General features: G+C 41.2%; 1 pseudogene; it reads left to right on the forward strand.

Annotated features, from left to right (window-relative positions):
• Nucleotides 1-13,373: 13,373 nt before the first annotated feature.
• LOC123276647 (heparan sulfate glucosamine 3-O-sulfotransferase 4-like) overlaps nt 13,374-23,429 on the forward strand; it is a 71,381-nt pseudogene continuing 61,325 nt past the window's right edge.

A 23,429-nucleotide genomic window follows, 5' to 3' on the forward strand; every position in this document is an offset into this window, starting at 1 on the left:
AAGGTGTCCCACGTCCCTTGGGTAAGGAGCAGTGACCTAAGCTCAGCCGGCTTGACTGAGGAGGGCAGCGCCATTCTTAAGCCCATGCAGAAAACATCCCTGCACTGAGTCATCCGCCCTAGAAGTCTCCACTCTAGTCCTTCTCCCATCACGTCTTCCCAGGGGATAAGGAGGCCACAGGCCAAGGGCACTTGCCCACCTCAACCTGCACCCTCCCTTGTGGACCATTCTCTTGGTCACGGAGACCCTGGACTTCCCTCCCCAAGTTGGCTCTTCCCTGGATCTGTCCTCCTGAGGGCACATGGCACATGAAAGCCAGAGGGGATGTAAAGACTGCTGTCCACCCATTTTCACTGTGCAGGTTATGATATACTCACACACGTACAAAAAGCCACTACAGTGATGGGCAGAGCTGGGAGTAGGAAGAGAAGTGGGGAACAGGCTGAGGGTAGGGATCCGGGAGCCGTAAGCCAGGAGCCAGCTCTCCCCATGCTGCTATATTCTGGCAAGAAAATCTGAGAAGTCAGAGGATTCCAAATTTGAACTTGGCCTTCCAGGTCATTATGAAGATAGGAGGATAGTACATATTTTAAATGACACTTTAATAGATTGCTTTATAACTTTCAAATCCCTGGGCATGTGGTATATGGCCCTTCATTTGTACTCTCCCTCTGGGTCCTGCAAGGGTATAGGTAGGTCGGTCAAAGAGCATCAGGATGCTGCTACCCGAGGAAGAGGCCAGTGATGTCCACGTGCTGTTGAGATCCCGTGTTCCCACCCCTGTGTGTAGTGACCCAGCTGCCCAGGCCCTGAGCCGACCCTGCAAATGCCGGAGGCTCCCAACTGTCTCCCTGCCTCCACGTTCGCCCCCTGGAGTCTTCTCAGTCGAGCATCCAGAGGTATCTTTGAAACATATAATGAATCAAGCCACTTCCCAGCCTCCGGTGACCGCTCCCCACCCCCACCTACCCCGCCCAGAGGAAAAGTCAAAATCTTTTCCACATTTCACAAAGCTTTGCACGACACCTCCCAGCCTCCCTCCACCGTCTCTCTGTCCTCTTGCTGACCCACTCCAGCCATGCTGTCCTTCTGGTGGTCGCTGGGACATGTCAAGCTCAGCCCTGCATGGGGTCCTCTGTACCTGCTGTCCTTGTGGCTGGAACATTCTTCCCTTGGTTGTCGCCATGGCTAGCTCTTTCACCTCCTTCAGCTCTCTGTTTATGCTACTTCCTAGCACAATCTTCTCTGGTGACTCCAACTAAAGTAGGGGACCCCGTTCCCACCGCAGCATCTCCCACCTCCTTTCCCTGCATTATTCTCCGCACAGCACTCCCCGTCACACTATGCGTCTTGATTGTTTCTTGCATGTTATCTATCTAGACAGACTAGAAGAGAAGCAACGTGCGGGCAGGGACCTTTGTCTGTCTGTTCCCTGCTGTCTCTCCAGCACCTGAAACACTCCTGAGCTCAGAGGTGACACTCCACAAATGTTTGTTGAGTGAAAAATGGGATGAATGAATGAAAGCATACATGCCATGCCTCTGAGCCCCTGCATATGGTCCCGTCTCTTTCTGGGATGCCACCATCATCTTCTCCTTCAAGGCCTAGCTCAGCATTACCCTATCTCTGCGGCACCTCCTCCTCTCCATCCCACCCCAGCAGCATTGTTTTTGGTTCCCCCATCATACTTTACACATACTTCTCTAACAATACTCACTACATTCAATTATTGTCTGGTGGTTTTTTTTCTTTTAAAAGATGTACATAAGCAGTACATGAATACATTCACTTTATTAAATATTCAAACAATACAGTAAGTGAAAGATCTCCTCTAGGCTACTCTCAGAATCTACCTTTCCTTTCCAGAAGTAATCTTGTCTGGGAATTTACATACACATACATGGATAAAAAAGTAAAGTTTTGTTTTGAGTGTGCATGTGTGTGCTTTATTATCCCTATGTTCTGGCATTTTCTATGATTTGCATCTTTGACACAGAGTACTTTGTGTGATTGTCCATTTTGTACCTGTATGCATTTAAATCACTTTAAAAAATACTTTAGCATTGAATTAGATAGAATGGAGGCATGAAGATTTAGTTGGCCATTCCCCGTCTTATGGGTATTTAGATGGTTCACATTGCTGCAGCCATGCCACAGTGAAAGTTCCTACACAGGTCTGTTAGAGCATATGTGTTTCTCCAGACTACATACCTAGAAGGGAAATAGAGGATTTGAAAAGTGTGCAGATTTTAACCTGCCAATTCACCCTTTAAAAAGCCTGTAAAAATTATGCTTCTGTGAAGGTGGGATATTTTTAATATTTGCCTATTTGCTGGGAGAAAATGTCTCATTCGAGTTTTGTTTTTCATTTCCCTGATTATTGCTGAAGTTTACATGTTTGTCTATATTTATTAGAATTTAGTTTCTCTTTTGTGACTCGTTTTTCCATCTTCTTGGCCCGTTTTTCTTTTCTCTTGCTGTCACTATCTTACGTGCCTGTTTATTTTACTTGACTGTGAGCTCCTTCAGGTGGTCATCACATCTTATTTATCAAGGTTTTCCCTTCCAGATCACACAGACAGTGCTTAATGAATGTATATCCAATTGCATTATTGAAGCCATAGGCATTACCCTCCATCATGGTTATCATCATTATCATCCTCCTCATCACCGCCAGTACCATTTATTTAGTCTCACAGGATGCTAAGCCCTGTCTCGGGAGGTGTGCGTATATTGTCTCTCATCTTCCTAATACCTCGCCCAACAAAGTGACTATTGGTAGCTCTGTTTTACAGATAAAGCAGTTGAGACTCACGCAAGTTACACGGGCTGCCCAAGGACACTCAGCCGGATTATGAAGGGAGGCATTATGGAGCAGAGTCTTTTCAGCCTGGTTCCAAAGTATGTGCAGTCTCCCTTAGAGCAATTGGCCTCTTCCTGGCCACGTATTAGAATCACCTGAACAGGCTTTTAAATGATAGCTATATCCAGTCCTACCCCAGGCTAATTGATTCAGAAACTCTGGGAATAGGTCTGGGGAAGTGATGTTAGAAAAATCCCTACATGATTTTGATGTGCAGAAATGGTTGAAAACCTTTGGTCTACATTGGGAGTGAACGAGCTTTTTTTGTAAAGTGCCAGATAGTAAATATTTTAGACTTTGCCTGCCATACAGTCTCTGTGGCAACTATCCACCTTTGCTGTTGTAGGGTCAAAACAGCCAAAGACAAAAATGAACGAACATGACTGTGTTCCAATTAAAACCCATTTACAAAAACAAACAGCAGCCAAATTTGGTCCATAGGCTGTAGTTTGTGGACCCCTAGTCTATATCACAATACTTCGAAGATCTTGGAATTTCTGATTGTCCCAGTCAAACCATGACATCTGGTCACATTAATTACCTTGCTAAGTCTCAAGGACAGTGGCATGAGAATCCTTGCCCCACCTCAAGAGATTCTGCTTCAGTAGGTTGGGGCCTGGGCGTCTGTCTGCATTTCAACAAGGGATGCAGCTGATTCTGATGTAAGCAGACTTCGTGGGTCCTTACTGCAAGAATCACTGGGCTACCGAAGCATAATGTTCTTGGCAAGTAGCGAAAGCTTGGCTGGAGAAGCAGAACTGGTTCTTATCCAAAAATTCTTTAAGCTCACGGATAGACATTATGTGCGTCCCTGCCTGCCTTATGTTCCAGCATCCTGCCTCCAAGGTTCTGGAACCCTTGGTGCCCCAGCATCAAATCTTCCCAGTCTGCACGTTGGCAGAGAAGGAAGCCGTCCTGCCTCTTCAACTCTGAAATTAGTAGAAGACCAAAGTCCTTGTATATTTCAAAATATTGAAGAAGAAAGTGACTGTTTAACCACCTACGTGATAAAACTGATACTGGCATTTATCAGTCTGTGTGTGTGTGTGTGTGTGTGTGTGTTAATAGTTCAATAGTTAGAAAATGGAGCCTCCATTTTCCCGTCATCCGCTTTGAAGCTATGTAGTGGGTGAATGCCATCATTTCTGTTTCCGACCTCTTTAGCATCCATTATTTCTCTGTTGTCCACATCTAATAGTCTGGATCCTTTTAGTTGTTGATGGCGCAGCGATTACTGGGGCTCCTGCTTTAGGATGACTTCCAAATGCATCTGAACAGTTGAATTTACTTACTGCTTCCCTCCTGAAAGCTTTTTAGCATGATCCAGCTGGGGTGGTTTCATCGGGAAAACCATTATTTGCGGCTCTCTTTTTTTGAGGGGTAGAAATAAATTTCCCAAAAGGTGAAAGTGGACGCTGTTCATTGTGGATCTGCAATCTTACTTTTTCTTCTCTCTCCTTCTTACATTCCATTTGCACAGTTTTTCTCAGGAATGACTTCTTTCTGGGTAAATGGAATGTTCTAAATTGCACGATTGAGTCAAATCAATGTTCAGAGTGGCTTGGACTTTTAAGCCTTTTGCTGGATTTTGGCAGTATCATTTTATACTGTAAAACCCCTTTTTCCCAGGTAACCTATAATATTCATATTGAACATTATTCACAGCTTTCTAACACCCCCTCATTTCACTTAGCTATCAGCTAAGCAAATAGTGCTGAAGAGTTAAAAATATGCTATTCTTCCACTACAGCATATGCACTTTTATGTGAAAGGGGAACCGCTCTGTGTTCCTAATCTCTATATACATATCTATCTGTGCATGTAGTAGCTTTCAATACTGTAATTAGACACGGAAACCACACCGTGCCAACTCAGTGCACACATGCAGGTTTATAGAGCAGCTGTGACAAGTATATAATATGGTAAAACACCTTTTCACCAGCTGGGACAAATTCTAGAGTATACAAGGAGAGTTTCAAATGAAAATTAGGTAGAAGAATCTGAACTATTTCATGCAGGAGGACTGCACAGATGAAAATATCTAGGACGCCTCTCTGGAAGAGTGTATTTGAGAGGCAGTGTGCAATACTGAAAGGCTGATAGCTCAAGGAGTCCAATCCTCTTGGATTTAAATCCCAGCCAAGGTGCTGTGTGATCTTGGGCAAGTTGCTTTACCTCTCTGAGACTCAAGTACCCTGTTACGTCACAGAGATAATAGCAGCACGTTTACCTCATGGGGCTCGTGTGAGGATTAAGTGAGGTAATAAATGTCAGGCTGCAGACACACTTTCATCATCTGAGGATCAGAACCACAGTGTGGTGATGAAAATGAAAGGAGATATGTCATCATTACAACAGAACTCTCTGGAATATGCCCCTCCCTGCCACACACACAGCAAATATGAGTCTCTTTTGTGAACTGTCAATGTTAATAGCATCCACATTTACTCAGCTACCCTCATAAAAAAATTAGGAGCTACACTTAAATGGTTTCTCTCTCTTCCTCCCTGTCCTCTTCTTCTCATGCCTGATCCCCCACGGTCACTTGGTACCAAATTGTGCCATTCAGCCTCCGAAATAACTTTCTAATTCGGTCTCCTCAGCTTCATCCTCCCTGTCACTGCCTGAGTTCAGACCCTTATTGTCTTTTGTCTGGATTAATGCAAGAACCTCTTAACCAATTTCAGTATCTTCGGCTTGGATCCTCCATGATCCATTAGTAGCCCCATTTTACAGATTAGAAAATTGAGACAGAGAGAGGTTCAATCAAGAGCCCCAAATCACACAGCTAGTAAGTGGTGTTATAGGCATTCCAACCTCAGCAGCCTGGCTCTAGGATCTCTGCCCTTTCCTACATTGGAGCTTGGTGCAGTGCATTATTTGGTTGTGGAAATCGGCAGTACCTCCTACGTCTGGTAATTGCCTCGAGTGAGTCCTGTTTCCCCCTCACCAGATGTTTCCTTAGAGCTGCTCTAACTGATACATCGATCCTGCAGGAGCTCCAAGGAGCAGCCAAGCCATTCTGCAGGAAGAGAGCGGGTGAAGGAGGAACAGGCAGAAATGTACAAATGAGTTCTAGTGGGAGACCATCAGTGCATCGTGGATGCTGTCCAGAGGCTGACGTGGGCCACGTGTAAAAAGAGGAGGCTGAACTAGGGATGGAGAAAGTAGGGATTCAGGTCCATTTCAGCATTTCAGGAGTCTGGTCCAGTGGGTGGGGCCTGGCATGAAGAACTGCCAGTGGGGATGATGCTGGGATTCTGGCAGTAACAGAGGCTGCTGCTTTAGAGCAGGATCGCAGGCAGACGTGATGCTGTGGTACCACAGGGACAGATCATCCATGTTCCCGTGAAGCCACAGCCACTCTGAAGCCGGGGCCAGGACTTTCCCACGCCCTGTGGTCATAGGCACTAGAGTGCCAGGAAAAGTAAACTGAGAAACTACAAGTTTCTCCTTGTAGAAACCTTACTCATTCTTTAAAGCTCACTTAAAAATTAATATTTATCTAAGGAATCCATACTTGTGCCTTTAAAATCAAATAGTACTGAAGGCTTTATAAAGAACCGTGACAGGCCCTCCCCAACCTCACAACCCCAGTCCTTTCTCTCCCCCCAGTTCCATTCCCCATGGAAACTACTTGAGCCATTTCTATCCTAGCTGTTCTTGTGTTTACCTCCATTTATATAACTAGTACGAATACTTGTATTTAAAAGTAATTTTAAAATATTAGATACTAACTTCTTGCCGTGGTAGATAAAATTTGAGTAGGTAAAATTGCAGGTGGATGAAACTTGGTCGACACCCCATTCCCCTCTTCACTCTTCTCAGTCTGTCCTCACTTAAATCTTTATTCATGCAAAGTTCATCTTGGCATGGAAGGTGACCCCTTTCCTGGAACGTGTTCAGAGACTGCTCCTCCCCTGCTCCCACAGAGCTGTGTATCCCTCTTGGTGCACTGTTCCCCTTGCCCTTCCACGTTGGGGTTATCTATAGAACAGGTCACACAACTGTGGTCTTCTTTTTTTTTTTTTAAGATTTTATTTTTTCCTTTTTCTCCCCAAAGCCCCCCGGTACATAGTTGTGTAGTCTTCGTTGTGGGTTCTTCTAGTTGTGGCATGTGGGACGCTGCCTCAGCGTGGTCTGATGAGCAGTGCCATGTCCGCACCCAGGATTCAAACCAACGAAACACTGGGCCGCCTGCAGCGGAGCGCGCGAACTTAACCACTCGGCCACGGGGCCAGCCCCTCACACAACTGTGGTCTTTACTGCTGTGTGCCCGATATTGGTAAACCCTGCTCTTCTTCCCTGTCCCTAGCCATCTCTATATCTCTCTGCTTTGCCAGTCTCTGGGTGGGGAGAAACCAAAGTGGGTACTTCCTGTGTGCCCTGAAAGGCTGGGACGCTGGTCGTTCACTCTGCTCTCTCTTTCCCTGAAAGGAGAGCTCTTTCTAGCTGAGGAGTTCCCTCTTAGCACTGAGTAATGCCAGCTTAAAGGACGGGGTGATGCAGGCAAAATGAAGCTCTTCTTCTTTCTCTTTATGTGTGGTTATTCTCACATTTTTTGTTCCGCTATGTTGCTAAAGTTTCTTAAGAGGGCTTGAGAGCTCTCCCAGAACTCTTTTTGATCATGGGTAGGTAGCAGTCTAATTGTTGATCCTTCTGGGAGGACAGAGGCTAAGATCTCCTACTCCCCCATCTTGGTGACATCACTCACTAACACATCATTAAGGATTTTTCATTTATATTCATGAGGGATAGTGGTCTTTGCATGTGATGTCTTCACTTGCCATTGAAATCAAGGTAACTCTGGCCTAATAGAATGATGTGAGACCAGCTCTCTCCTTCTATATTTTCTGACATAGATGGTGGGAGATTGGGATTATTTTCTCCTTTAATAGTCAATGGAATTCACCAGTTGAGTCATCCGAATCTGGGCTTTTCTTCCCTGAAAGGGTTTTAATTAGTAATTTAATTTTCTTGTTTGTTACAGATCTATGGAGATTTTCTATTTCTCTTTGAGTCAGTTTTGGAAATTTGGATCTAAGAATTTGCCAATATCTTATAAATTGTCTAATTTGTGGCATAAAGTTGTTCATAATATTCTCTTATAATCCTTTAATTTCTCTGTGGGTGGCCCTTTCTAATTTCTGATTTTGGTAAATTCTATCTTCTCTCTTCCTTGGGGATGCTAGCTAAGGGATTGTCAACTTTATCTGGTAAACAGCCAATTTCTGGTTTTATTGATCTTTGTGTTTTGTATTTCACAGACATGTGTTCTAATCTTTTGTATTTCCTTTCTTTTGCTTGTTTTCAGTTTGGTTTATTTTCCTTTCTTTCCTTTCTTAGGGTAGGAACTTAAATTATTGATTTGAGACTTTCCTCTCTTCCACTATAGGTGTTTAATACTATAAATTTCTCTCTAAGTACTGCTTTAGGCACATCCCATAGACTTTGATATTCTATTTTTTAAATTTTAATTCACTTCAAAGTACTTTCAAATTTTGTTCCCAATTTATTCTTTGACTCATGCGTTATTAAGATGGGTGTCATTTAAGTTCCAAATGTTTGTGGATATCCCAAATATATTCCATTCTTGATAGCTCACATTCCATTGTGGTTGGAGAACATATTTTATATAATTTCATTCTTGCTAAATCTGTTGAATTTATTTTATGGCTGAGTACACGGTCTATCCTGGAGCATGTTCCATGTGCTATTGAAAAGAATGTGTATTTTGTAGTCATTGAGTGCAGTGATCTATACACATCACTTAATTTAATTTGGTTGATAGTGCTGTTCAAGTCTTTTATAACCTTGCTGATTGTCTTTCCTCTTTTTAATCCATTATTGACAGGAGGCAGTTGAAATTTCCAAGTATTGTTGCTGAATTGTCTCTTTCTCCTTTCATTTCTGTCAAATTTTACTTCATGTATCTTGAAGCTCTGTTGTTACATTTGTAAGCATTGATAATTTTTATATCTTTCTGATGTATTGACATTTTGTCATTTGGATATGTCCCTCTTTGCTTCTAATAATATTTCTTGTTTTAAAATCTGCATTGTCCAGTATTAATACAACCCTCTAGCAATCTTTTGGTAACTATTTGTGTGATATGTCTTTCCCATCCCACTAGTTTCAACTTCTGTTTGTCTTTGAATCTAAGATGTGTCTTTTGTAGATCACATATAGTTGGATCTTGCTTTATTATTCATTTTCCCAATCTCTGTCTTCTAATTGTTTTTTTTAGACCATTCACATTTAGTGCAGTTATTGATAGGATCAGAGTTACATTTGCCATTTTGCTATTTGTCTTCTATGTCTTCAGGCTTTTTTGTTCTCTGTCCTTCCTTTATTAACTTCTTTTGTGCTAAATAAATCTTTCAGTATATCATTTTAATTCCTCTATTGAATATTTTTTACTGTTTTTGAGCTATTTTCCCAGTGTCTGTGCTAGGGATTCCAATATGCATTTTAACTGACTATGGTCTATTTCAAACGAATATTAACTTAATTCCTATGAAATATAGAATGTTTCCTCCAATGTAACTCTATTACTTTCCCCTGTTGTGCTATTATTTTTATATATATTATATCTATATATGTTACAAAACCAATACTAGAATGTTACAATTATTTCTTTTTACAATCTCATGTCTTTTAAAGAATTTAACAGAAGAAATGAGAAAATATATTTATAGATTCTTTTTTTTAAAACCCAGAAATTTATTACTTCTGGCTCTCTTAATTTCTTCCAGCTGATTCGAGGTACTGTCTGATGTCATTTTCTTCCAGCCCAAAGAATTTCCTTTAGTATTTCTCACAATTCAGTTCTGATATCAAGAAATTCTTCCAGTCTTTTTAAATTTAAGAATGTCCTTATTTTACCTTTATAATTAGTGGATAGTCTTGCTGGATAAAAATATTCTTCGTTACCATTTTTTCTTTCAGTATTTTGAATATGCCATTTCTCTGCCTTCTAGGGTCTATTTTCTCTGATAAGCAGTTAGATATTATTTATGTTGATGCTCACCTGTACATATTCAGTTGTTTTTCTCTTTCTTCTTTTAAGATTTTCTCTTTGTGTGTGGCTTCCAACAGTTTGACTATGATGTGTCTAGGTAAAACTATATCTTTGTATTTATCCTACTTGGAGTTCAGTAAGCTTCTTGGATGTGTAAATTAACATTGTTTCATCAACTTTGGGAAGTTTTGGACATTATTTCTTCAAACAATTACAATAACTATTCGATCCACAATTTGAGGAGGTGTATTAGATGAGATTTGGACATTTACTGGGAAAGTCTAGGAACCTGGAAATTGGAATGATTACCTGTATTTGGATTCAGATATAGCTGAACTCATTGGGCACAATGAGTCTCCCTTGATTTCATAAGCAGTTGTTTCTCCCTGTGTGAGGCTGTTCCTTCATTGCTGGTATTCAACTATAGGATGAATCTCAAAATCATTATCCTGAGTGAAAAAAAAGCCACACAAAAATACACTGTATGATTCCTTTTGCATGAAACCCTAAAAAGATAAAACTAATCTAATATTGACAGGCATAGAGAGAAACAGTTCCCAGATGGAGGTGTCTGAACAGTTTGAAGAGTGATCCAATATACTGGGGCTCTCAATAGATTGCCTCAATTACTCACTCAGATAAGGTTTGAATACAAGAATATCTTCAAGAGGGGCATTATGTTCCTCAATATTTTATAAAATGATCACTGCCCATATGAGGGTGAATGCCAGGTAAGTACACCTCCCCCAGTTACTGCTAGGATGGACTCAGTGTGAGGTCAAGATTAAGGTGAAGAAATTGTATTCCTTCACTTACATGGATTTACCGAGCATCTAGGAAGCCCAAAGTTATTATCAGAGGAGAAGGATATGGTCAAACATATACTACTACTTGGTCGGAACAGATATTCTAAACTCTGTGCACTTTGCCTGGCAGGTGCACACTTGCCTCTGCACAGCTTTGAGGCTTATTAGACAGTTCAAGTTTGTTGTACCTGCCACACTCTCTGCAATTTTAAGGCCTTTAAGGTATACTAAAAGTCACTGCTTTGAGGAGCTTAGCAAAAAAAGTGAAGAGTAACTGAATTCTGACAGTGTCTCTCTCACTTCTCTCTCTCTCTCCAAATCCTAAGGGGTGATCCTAGTATAAGTTACCCCTGAAGGAGATACACACTATCCTCAGGCCCTGTCCGAACTTCCTTACTGGCTCCAGGCCCATAATGGGAATAAAAAACTAGCTATGTTCAGAGTAAAATTGCAAGAAATCCAGAAATTAAAAAACCAAAAACACAAAAGGAACTCAAGATCTTGCCCAATAAAGCAGAAACTAGGTAGCACATAAGGGCGTGGATCCTTACCATATTAGATTAGGAAGGATGAATTATGTTTGGATAGGCTCAAATTAATCAATATGAGTATACTCCCTGTGGACTCAGGAGCAGCCCATGTTGCATTTCAAAGCAATGAAATATGTATTTTCTCTAATGGGATACTGACAAATGTTTTTTAAAACTCTTAGAGTGTTTCTCATGTGCAGCCATCTTTTGTGGTGACACGAAGGGATCGGTGGTGGTGGCTCTTTGATCATGAAGTTCATTGAAATGAAATAGATGGGTATTCTACCTTGATGCTTCTTGAGATATGTATCTAGATACATGTGAAATTCTGGATCTTGTGGGCAGAAAACGAACACAAATCACCACAACAGGGATTCAGATTCTCTTTCTAAATCATTGATATATCCTACTTTATAGACAGGAGGCTTTGACTAAAGGGAAGGCTGGGTCCCTTTGACAAAATTCCTCATAACTTGGTCACAAGAATATACAATTAAACATTTCCCAAAAGTCCCCAAGGGAGACCTGTGGCCACATACCCATCAACTCTCCTTCAAACTGGGTTTACAGTGTATGGTGGCATCATTGGAAATTATGGCTGCTACAATTACAGTCTCACATAGGGGTGGTTCTGAAACGTGTGGTGAAAAAAATCTTCCCAGTGGGTAGAGTTTAAGGAGGTATATTTAGTTCACTTTGTGAAGAACTGACATGTACTTGAGTTTCGATTTATACTGATTTATGTCCAGTAGCTCAGTGAGTTGACAGGTAGTAGGGGGCTAAGCAAGAATAAGACTGGAAAATTGGTGACAACAAGGTCTAGAAGAGACATATGTGGATGGAATTCTAAGAATAGGTATTGAATGGGGTTTATAAATGCTTAACAGAGGATAGGATATCAGAGGGAAGAGAACAAGTGAGGTGTTGGGTATTTATTCCTTTGGCTCTCCGTGCTGAGCCATGTAATGGGCATTCACAATGTTTCTCTTCCTAAGACCACAGCTCTCATAAGGGTGGCCTTTTGTGCTAAGTTCTGATAATGTTACCTACTCTCACTACAGCCCTGGGGGTGATAATAACTCTCTACCAACACTAGTTACAGGATGCTTCCCTAACCCTACCCACATTTTTAGAGCCCTATTTATTAGACTCTCCTCAAGTGTCCCATGGTTTCTTGACAACTCACACCTGTTTCTTGAGGGGACCCTGACTAATAGGCCCCACAACAACCCTGATCATAAACTCCATGGGGGTAGGGAATTTACTCTCTTTTATTTGATGTTGCTATCCCAGCACCTAGAATGATGTCGATTGTACAGTCAGTTTTCAATAAATGTTTGTTAAATGACATATGTTGTGACCACTTTCTCTCCTTTGTGATATTTATGTTAAAGTCTATTATGATTGATTTAATATAGTTTAACCAGCATTCTTGTGCTTTTATGTGTAATTTGCTAAAGAATGACAAAGAATTATAAACGTCAGCAAAAAGCAAGCAAACTTGTCGTTATGTGCATGGAAATCCAAGATATTTAACACAAATATTTATGAAACAATAAGAGAATTCAGCAAGAAGCACTGTTAATGTATAAGACCCAACAGATTTCCTATAAACATCCACCCCTGGAGCACCTGTGCAGACCCTCAGTAGAATCTGCACACTGGGCCCCAGGCGCGCCAGGATGGGGCTCAGGGGTTGGTGGGTCCGGCGGCTGTAAAGGAGCAGGGTGGAGGTCCCAGGTTGAAAAATTGTAAAATTATAATTTTACAGCTATGTAATTTAACTACTTCAGTCGTCATGTCTTTTTCTTTTTACAAAGTCAATTTTCCTACATAACTCCAAATTTTTTTCACACCATTTAAGTAACGATATTTTAATATTTTCCGTATCCAATCCGTATTCAAATTTCCCCACTTACCTCCAAGTGACTTATGAAAAAAAATGCTATTTTAATCGGGAGCCAATAGCGGACTACCCTTTGCATTTGACAGCAGAGTTCAGGCTTAACCCTTAACCTCTTTGGGCTCAGAGGACCCTGGGCAGAAAAGGTTTAAGAACATCCTGATCCCGCTTTCGCGGAAAGGCCAAGAGTGACTTGAAATGTAGACGCAGAGGCCTATGGGAAATGTAGTTTTAAATAGGTGAGGTTCACCGCCTGGACTCTGGGAAGGGCACGCCACGCTCCTTCTGCGCATGTGCAGCCGTAGCCTCCTCGTTTGTCTTCTCAGGACTCCGGAGAACCGTTGGGGAACTTTGGGGTGTGCTCGGAAAATGCAGGGTGCGCACCGAGGGCGAGGGACTAGCTGGGAAGGGTGTGCCTGTGCTTGGGGATGGGAGCAGGAAGTGTCTGGGACCTCGTCGCCCCCCGCGGCGGTGTATAAACCCGGGCGGGCCGTCAGAGCGGGTAAGGCCGATGGGGGAGACCCCGGCCCTCGGGCTGCCGGGGGGCGCAGGTGTTCGGGGCGGTCCGGGATGCCCGAGGATCGTGTGACCAGCCTGCCTGCAGCCCGACCGGAGAGAAGCCCGTGTCGGCGGCGGTGGGTGCGGGAGGGAGGAGTGCGTTTATCAGGCGGACGGTGACCGTGGGTCTGCGGTGGAGCCGAGCTCTGGAGCACTACAGGCCCGGTCAGTGCCAGCTCTGTCACCTGTAAGCAGGGGCGACAGAAGGAACCTGGGCGAGAGTCAGGGTTCTCATCTATAAATATTAATAATGATTGTTTCACGGCGACGTTTGGAAACATAGATCACTATTTTAGACAAGTGCCAGGTAGGAAGCCTTAAGTAAGTGACAACTGCTGTTATAGTTAGAGGACGCTTTGTTTTTTTACTGGATAGTTTAATGGACCCTGACAACCACTTCACCAGAAACCGAGGCTCGGGTCGGTGGCCCAATGTGCTCGAGTCAGGAGCTCCCAGCCAGGGAATTTGGATTCGAGGGCAGGTGTGCTTCACTTCAGTCTCAGGCTTTGTCTGATGTCACACCTGCCCAAGACTGGCATTACAGCCTTCACAGCACTTAGGAACATGGCCTGTCCCTGCGTCCCCAGGGATGTAAAGGAAAGGATGTGGATGGAATCCCACCGTGTGTCACATGTATCCTGGGATTTCTAGTGTCTCTTCAGGTCCCTTGGGTCAGACAGAGGTGCCTGGCCCCCTCTGCATTGTCAGGCTTTCTGTCCTTGAAGTCTAATGTTATAATGAATTCCAAGAGTCAGGCTTTTTGCCCCTAAGATGAATTTATTTCTCAGATCCATGTCCCAGTTGCCTTGAAACAAACCAGCCCTTGTGAGGCAGGAAGCAGGGGGCCTCTGTGAGGGAGTCGTACCTGGAAGAGAGCGCCCCTCTGACCTTAGACCTCTCTCCAGAGCTTCAGAGCAGAGACCAGAGCCCAGAAAGGAGCAGATGCTAGATTTGCAAGATCAGAAGCAGGTCTTGATCCTCCTGCCCAGAATGAACCAGACTTGATGATGATGCCACCTTCAGGAGCCACCACACTGTGTGACAGTGGGGCATTTGGGCCGTCCCTGGGAAGTACAGGTGAGCTGGGGTGGCCCAGGGGCAGGCTGCTCAGGAAAGGCTGCTTTGTTGGAGAGCCATGAGGGCAAGGTCTGGGGGTAAGGGACAACCAGGCAGAGGGAGGAAGTTCTGTCTCCAGTCCCCTTAAATGGCCCCCGCTATTTACAGATGCGCTGCTGTCACACATGTCCACCACCACATGTGACATTAGTGACGTTATCCTGATGTCACAGGATCCAAGAATGATGATCTGTGAAGAGTTTTCCAAGGTCACCTACTTCTAACTCTTTTGAAAGATTTAAAGACATTGGGCCTGAAAATTTCAGTGACTTGTCCAGGGAAACGCAGTTTGTGACAGTTCACTCTCTCACAGGTAAGTTACCAAAAGCATCTATCAAAAGGGCCTTTTGAGAAATACTTCCCAGCTGAAATGAACAATTAAAAATTCCTGCCTTAAATCCTCCCATCTCTTTTACTAGGCTTTCCGTGGATTGTGTATACCAGGGGTTAAATAATATTACTGAGAAAAATAGATAAATGATGCATACTGAGTATTTTTCTGCTAAGTTAACTTTAATGAAGGAATAGTGTCTTGTCGTTTGGCGTACTTTAATTCAACGGATCGGTTGTTTTTATTTCTTTCTGTTATTCAGAAGGACGCATGCGTTATTGTTAAATCAATCGAGTAAAGTTTATGTTCACTCAGTAAAAAAATGCAGATTTCAGCTCCGTGGTCATTTCAGAATCACACAAAGACAGGTGTTGCTGCCTGTCCATGATCCTTCTTGTGCCTTTTCAAAGCCCAGAGGGCCCTGTGCCTATGGGGAGGATGATCCCCAACTGGGGTGCTGAGATTTGAGGAGGTGAATCTAAGAGCTGTAAGACAGATAAATCTCAGGACCCCTGTCTTCTTTCTGTCCCCTCAGCTGAACCACAGTCCTCTGTACTCGCCCAGGAGCCACAGAAAGTGAACATCCCTCAGGTGAGCTCTTTATTCATTCCCCACTTTATATTGTAATGGATTTATAAGGTTTAGCAGGATCCATGCATTAAAGGAAAAGGAGAAGTAGAAATAGTAGAAATCAAGTCAGTCTTGAGGAAAAATACACCGTGTTTTACTATTAATTGTGATGTTGGCTGTTAGCTTTGAGTGGGTAACCTTGTCAGGGTAAGTAGTTTCCCACTAAGCTACCTGTTTCAATCTCTTTACTTGTGATTGGGCTATTCACATTTTCTGTTTCTTCTTGATTCAGTTTTGGGAAGTTGTATGAGTCTTAGAATTTATCTGTTTCTTCTAGATTGTCCAGTTTGTTGCTATATAGTTTTTCATAGTATTCTCTTATAATCCTTTATATTTCTGTGGTATCTGTTGTAATTTCTCCTCTTTCATTTCTAATTTTATTTATTTGAGCCTTCTCTCTTTTTTTCTTAGAGAGTCAGGCTAAGGGTTTGTCAATTTTGCATATCTTCTCAAAGAACCAGCTCGTTGTTTCACTAATCTTTTCTACTGTTCTTTTTTCTTTTTTGGTTTCGATTTCATTTATTTCTGCTCTGATTTTTATTATTTCCCTCCTTCGGCTGACTTTGGGCTTTGTTGGTTCTTCATTTTCTAACTGTATTTTAAGATTGCTTATTTGAGATCTTTCTTGTTTTTTAAGCTGGGCCTGTATTGCTATGAATTTCCCTCATAGGACCACTTTTTCTGCATCCCATATGAATTGGTGTGGTGTATTTTCATTTTCATTTGTCTCCAGATATTTTTTGATTTCTCTTTTAATTTCTTCAATGATCCATTGGTTGTTCAGTAGCATGTTGTTTAGTCTCCACATATTTGTCACTTTCCCAGCTTTTTTCCTGTAGCTGATTTCTAGTCTCATAGCATTTTGGTCAGAAAAGATGCTTGATGTGATTTCAATCTTCTTAAATTTATTGAGGCCTATCTTGTTTCGAAACATAAAGTCTGTCCTTTGAATGCTCCATGTGCACTTGAGAAGAATGTGTATTCTGCTATTTTTGGATAGAATGTTCCATATATATCTATTAAGTCCATCTCGTCTAGTTTTTCATTTAATTCCACTATTTCCTTGTTAACTTTCTGTCTGGGTGATCTATCCATCGATGTAAGTAGACTGTTGGGGCCCCCTGCTATTATTATGTTGTTGTTAATATCTCTTTTTAGGTCTGTTAATAGTTGCTTTATGTACTTTGGTACTCCTTTGTTGGGTACACGTATATTTATAAGTGTTATGTCTTCTTGTTGGAGTGTCCCTTTTACCATTATATACTGCCCCTCTTTGTCTCTCATTGCCTTTTTTATCTTGAGGTCTACTGTGTCTGATATAAGTATTGCAATAACTGCTTTCTTTTGTTTGCCATTAGCTCAGAGTATCATCTTCCATCCCTTCACTCTGAGCCTGTGTTTGTCTTTAGAGCTAAGAGTGTTTCCTGGAGTCAGCATATTGATGAGTCTTGTTTTTCAATCCATCCCACCACTCTGTCTTTTGATTGGAGAATCCAATCCATTTACATTTAGAGTGATTATTTAAATATAAGGGCTTAATGCTGCCATTTTATCACTTGTTTTCCAGTTCTGTATTTCCCTTGTTTCTCGTCTTGTGTATTTTGGACTGCCATTTCAGTTTGGTAGTTCTCTATGATGGTTTTCTCAGTTTTCTCTTTTTTGTGTGTGAGGAAGACTGGCCCTGAGCTAACATCTGTAAGCAATCTTCCTCTCTTTTAGCTTGAGGAAGATTGTTGCTGAGCTAACATCTGTGGCAGTCTTCCTCTGTTTTTTGTATCTGGGATGCCAGCACAGCAGGGCTTGATGAGAGATGCATAGGTCTGTGCCTGGGACCTGAAGCTGCAAACCCTGGGTGGCTGAAGCACAGCATGCGAACTTAACCATTATGCCACTGGGACAGCCCCTCAGTTTTCTTTTTTTTTTGTATCATTTGTGTCTCTGTTCTGATTATTTGTTTAGTGGTTACCATCAGGTTTGTATAAAAAATCTCATAGATGAGATATACCATTTTCTGATAGCCTCTTATTTCCTTGGTCTAAGCCAGTTTCATCCCTTTCCTCTTCCTCTGATTTGTTGGTCATAACATATTCTGTTTTGTGTTGTGATTTTGTGGTTAAAATCACAAGATTATAGATATTTTTAATGTTTTCCTTCCCTTTATCTTTCATGTCATAATTAAGTTTTTGCTAACCTCTTCTGGTAGAGAGCTGCAATTTTCTGACTTTGGCTGCCTATTTATCTCCTTGCTCAAGGCTTTGTGAACTCTCTTTTTTCTTTTTCAGGTATGAAGGTCTTCTTGAACATTTCCTGTTTGGGGTGTCTTGTGGCGATGAACTACCTCAGCTTTTGTTTATGTGGGAAAGTTTTTATTTCTCCATCATATCTGTAGGATATTTTTCCCTGGATAGAGTATTCTCAGCTGAAGGTTTTTGTCTTTCAGAATTTTGAATATCTCATTCTCCCTTCTCGTAGCCTGTAAAGATTCTGCTGAGAAATCTCCTGAAAGTTTGATATGGTCTTTGTGAGTTATTTTCTTCTGCCTTGCTGCCTTTAAAAATATTTCTTCTTTGTCACTGACTTTTGCCAGTTTTACTACTCTATGCCTTGGAGTAGGTCTTTTTACATTGATGTAATCAGAAGTTCTGTTAGCGTCTTTTACTTGTAACTCCAGCTCCTTTCCCAGGTTTGAACAGACTTTCTGCTCCTTTCTCCCTCCTTTCTCCCTCTATAATACCCATAGTTTCTATGTTGCATTTCCTAATTGAATCAGATATTTCTCAGAGAATTTCTTCATTTCTTTTTAGTCTTAATTCTCTCTCCTCCTCCATCTGAAGCGTTTCTATATTTCGGTCCTCCAGATTGCTAATTCCGTCTTCCATAACGTCAGCTCTGTAATTCAGGGTATCCAGATTTTTCTTTATCTCATTGTTTTTCATCTCCAACATTTCTGATTGGTTTCTCTTTATAGGGTCAATCTCTTTTGTGAAGTATTCCCTCTGTTTATTAATTTTATTCCTGATTTAATTGAACTATCTGAATTTCCTTGTAACTTGTTGAGTTTTTTAATGTTAGCTATTTTGAATTCTCTGTCGTTTACATTGTAAATTTGTGTGCCTTCAGGATTGATTTCTAGGTGCTTTTCATTTTCCTTCTGGTCTGGACTATTAATATATTTCTTCATACTATTTGATGGGGTTGGTTTGTGCCTTCACATAGATAGTATCTGGTTGCAGATTCCACCTGCCACCACTGGAGGAGGTTCAGGAGCTGTGTATTCTGAGCCTGCTGTGATCCCTGGTGTCTGTGCTTGTCCTTTGGAATCTATGCTGACAGGACCCATCTGCGATTGCCTGCTTGTAGCTGCTGCTTTTCTAATGTACGCACGGGCACTCTACACGGGATCCCTTGCTCTGGCTGACTGGCTGAGCTTGTGAGCCCAGCAGGGGGAGGGGCACTTGTTTTGCATGTGCCATCCCGTGGGTGTTCTCTGTTTGCCCTCGCTGTCTGTCCTCCTGGCGTGCTGCCTTCATGAAGACAACCCCACAATAGCTTAGCCTCCTCTGTGGAGCTTTCCTATGGGATGTGAGGGAACTTGGAGAGCGAAGGCATTCCCACAGAGTCTCCCCCCAGGCCCCTCTTTTCTCAGAGCTGTGCATGGTCCTGTGCCCTAGGTCATTGCTGGGAGGGAGAGGAGATCCCCTTACTTCCTCCTCCTTCCTCCTGGGGGGTCCAGCACGTCCACCTTCAGACATATGGCTGCATGGGTCTCTCAGATGTCTTTTGTGTTGTGTGCCTGTCCTCTGTTGGTTTATGAATGTCCTTTTCATTGTTTCTTAGGGAGGAGAGTCTAAGGGAAGAGCTCACTCCGCTGTGATGCTGATGTCATGCCTGGTCATTCTATTTTTAAGTTTTGGAGGAATCTCTGTACTATTTTCCACAGTGGCTGCACCAATTTACATTCCCACCAGCAGTGTATGAGGGCTCCCTTTTCTCCACATCCTCTCCAACACTTCTGTTTTCTTTGTAAAGATTGGCACCTGAGCTAACATCTGTTGTCTATCTTATTTTCCTTCTTGTTCTCCCCAAACCCTCCCAGTACATAGTTGTATATTCTAGTTGTATGTCCTTCTGGCTGTGCTGCGTGGGATGCCACCTCAGCATGGCTTGATGAGTGGTGCCGTGTCCAGGCCCAGGATCCAAACCGGCAAAACCCTGGGCTGCTGAAGTGAGTAGCGCACACGAACTTAACCACTCGGCCATGGCACTGGCCCCTCTCCAACACTTCTTATTTCTTGTCTTTTTAATAATAGCCATTCTGATGGGCATGAGGTGATATCTCATTATGGTTTTGATTTGTATTTCTCTAATAATTAGTGATGTTGCACATCTTTTCATGTGCCTGTTGGCCATCTGTATATCTTTGGGAAAATGTCAGTTCAAATCCTCTGCCCATTTCTTGACTAAGTTTGTTCTTTTGTTGTTGAGTTCTTCATATATTTTGGATAGCAACCCCTTATTGGATAAATGGTTTGCAGATATGTTCTTCCAATTGCTAGGTTGTCTTTTCATTTTATTGATGTTTCCTTTGCCATACAGACGCTTTTTAGTTTGATGTAGTCCCATTAGCTTATTTTTTCTTTTGTTTCCCTTTCCTGAGGAGACATATTCAAAAAGATACTGCTAAGAATGATAGCAAAGAGCTTACTGCCTACGTTTTCTTCTTTGGAGTTTTATGGTTTCAGGTCTTACATTCAAGTCTTTAATCCATTTTGAGTTAATTTTTGTGCATGGTATAAGATAATGGTCTGCTTTCATTCTTCTGTGTGCGGCTGTCCGTTTTCCCAACAGTGTTTATTGAAGAGACTTTCCCTTCTCCATTGTATGTTCTTAGCTCCTTTGTTGAAAATTGGCTGTTCCTAAATGTATGGGTTTATTTCTTGGCTATCAATTCTGTTCCATTGATCTGTGTCTGCTTTTCTGCCAGTATCGTGCTGTTTTGATCAATACAGCTTTGTAGTATACTTTGAAATTAGGGAATGTGATGCCTCCAGCTTTGTTCTTTTTTCTCTGGAGTGCTGTGGCTCTTTGGGGACTTTCGTTGTTTCCAATAAATTTTAGAATTCTTCCTTCTATTTCTGTGAAAAATGTCATTGGGGTTTTGATAGGGATTACATTGAATCTGTTGATTGCTTTCGGTAATATGGACTTTTTCACTATGTTAATTCTTCTAATCCATGAGCACAGAATATCCTTCTATTTCTTTATGTCTTCTTTAATTTCTTTCAACAATGTCTTATAGTCTTCAGTGTATAGGTCTTTCACCTCATTGGTTAAATTTAGTCCTACCCACTTAATTCTTTTTGTTGTGATTGTAAATAGGATTGTATTCTTGATTTTTTATTTCTGCTAGTTTGTTTTTAGTTTTTTGATGGATTCTTTAGCGTTTTCTGTATGTAAAATCTCATCATCCACAAGTAGTGACAGTTTTACTTCTTCCTTTCCAGTTTGAATATGTTTTATTTATTTTTCTTACTTGATTGCTCTGGCTAGGACTAAGAAGAGTGAGCGTGGGCATCCTTGTCTTGTTCCTGCTCTTAGAGGGATAGCTATCAGTTTACACCATTGAGTATAATGTTAGCTGTTGGTTTGTCATATATGGCCTTTATTATGTTGAGGTACTTTCCTTCTATAATTATTTTATTGAGAGTTATTATCATAAATATGTGGTGAATCTTGTCAAATGCTTTCTCTGCATCTGTTGAGATGATCATGTGATTTTTATTCTTCATTTTGTTAATGTAGTTTATAACATTGATAAAGAAGACTGTTGTAATCCTTTGTATTTCTGTTATATTGCTTGTGATTTCTTCTCTTTCTGATTTTATTTATTTGAGGCTTCTCTCTTTTTGTCTTATTCTACCTAAAGGTTTGTCAATTTTGTTTATATTTTCAAAGAACTAGCTCTTAGTTTTGCTGATCTTTTCTATTTTCTTTTTACTCTCCATGTCATTTATTTCAGCTCTGATTTCTAGTAGTTCCTTTGTTCTCCTGACTTTGGGCCCTTCATTTTTCTTCTTTTATGATTCTTTTGGATGTATTGTTAGATTGTTTATTTGAGATTTTTCCTGTTTCTCAAGGTAGGCCTGTGTTGCTAGGAACTTCCCTCTTAGTACTGCTTTTGCTGTATCCAATAGATTTTGGTACACTGTATTTTCCTTTTCATTTGTCTCCAGATATTTTTCCATTTCTCCTTTAATTTTGTTGTTGTTCCAATAGTTAATGAATAGCACGTTGTTTAGGCTCCACCTATTTGTGACTTTCCCAGCTTTCTCCTTGTGGTTGATTTCTAGTTTCATACCGTTGTGGTTGGAAAAGATGCTTGATATCTTTTCAGTCTTCTTAAGTTTATTGGGAGTTGTTTTGTTTCCCAAGAAACAGTGTATCTTTGAGAATGTTTCATGTGTACTGGAGAGAAAATGTATATCCTGCTGCTTTTGGATTGAATATTATATATGTATCTGTTCAATTCATCTGGTCTAGTGTTTCATTTAAGATCAACGTTTCTTTGTTGATTTTTCTCTCTAGAAGACCTATCCATTGATGTAAGTGGGGTATTAAAGTTCCCTACTCTTATGGTGTTGCTGTCAGTTTCTCCCTTTAGATCTGTTAAGAGTTGTTTTATAGACTTTGGTGCTTCTACATTAGGTGCATATATATTAATAAATGCTATGTGTTCTTGATGGATTATCCCCTTTATCATTATATAATGCCCATCTTTGTCTCTTGTCTTTTTTGGCTTGAAGTCTATTTTGTCTGATAGAATTATGGCTACACTCACTTTCTTTTGGTTGTCATTTGGTTGGAGTATCATGTTCCACCCCTTCACTCTGAGCCTGTGTTTTCCTTTAGAGCTGAGATGGGTCTCCTGGAGGCAGCACATTTTTGGGTCTTTTTCTTAACCTTTCCAGCCTCTCTGTCTTTTCATTGGTGCATTCAATCCATTTACGTTTAGGATGATTATGGATATATAGGGACTTACTATTGCCATTTTATCTTTTGTTTTATGGTTGCTCTATATTTCCTTTGTTTCTTTTTCCTTGTGTTTCTCACTACAATTTCAGCTTGACGGTTTTTGGTGATGTGTTTTTCAGTTTCCTCTTTTTTTATGTTTCGTGACTCTGCCTTAATTTTTGTTTTGTGGTTACCATGAGGTTTGTATAAAAGGTCTCACAGATGAGATAGTTCTTTTTCTGCTGATAGCATTTTTGCTTCATTTGACTAGGGAAGTTCTGTCCTTTTCTTCTTCCCTTGCTATTTTTGTTGTCAAAATTATTTCTTTCTGTATTGTGAATTTGTTACCAAATTGGAATGGTTAATGTTATGTTTAATGCTTTCTTTCCCTTTAACCTTTGCATCATAATTGTTTACTAACATGTTCTGATACAGAGTTGCAGTTTTCTGATTTTATCTATTTATCAACTTGTTTAAAGCTTTGTATCCTTTGCCTTTTCATTTCAGACAGGAGAGCTCTTTTTGACATTTCTTATAAGGCAGGTCTAGTGGCGATGGACTCCCTCATCTTTTGTTTCTTCCTCACACTTTATTTCTCAGCTGCAGCAGTGGACCCCCAGCTGTCACAGCACCCAAGGACACAGAGCTGATTATTACAGT

This window comes from Equus asinus, chromosome 14 (genome assembly GCF_041296235.1).
Source record: "Equus asinus isolate D_3611 breed Donkey chromosome 14, EquAss-T2T_v2, whole genome shotgun sequence".
Classification (NCBI taxonomy): Eukaryota; Metazoa; Chordata; class Mammalia; order Perissodactyla; family Equidae; genus Equus; species Equus asinus.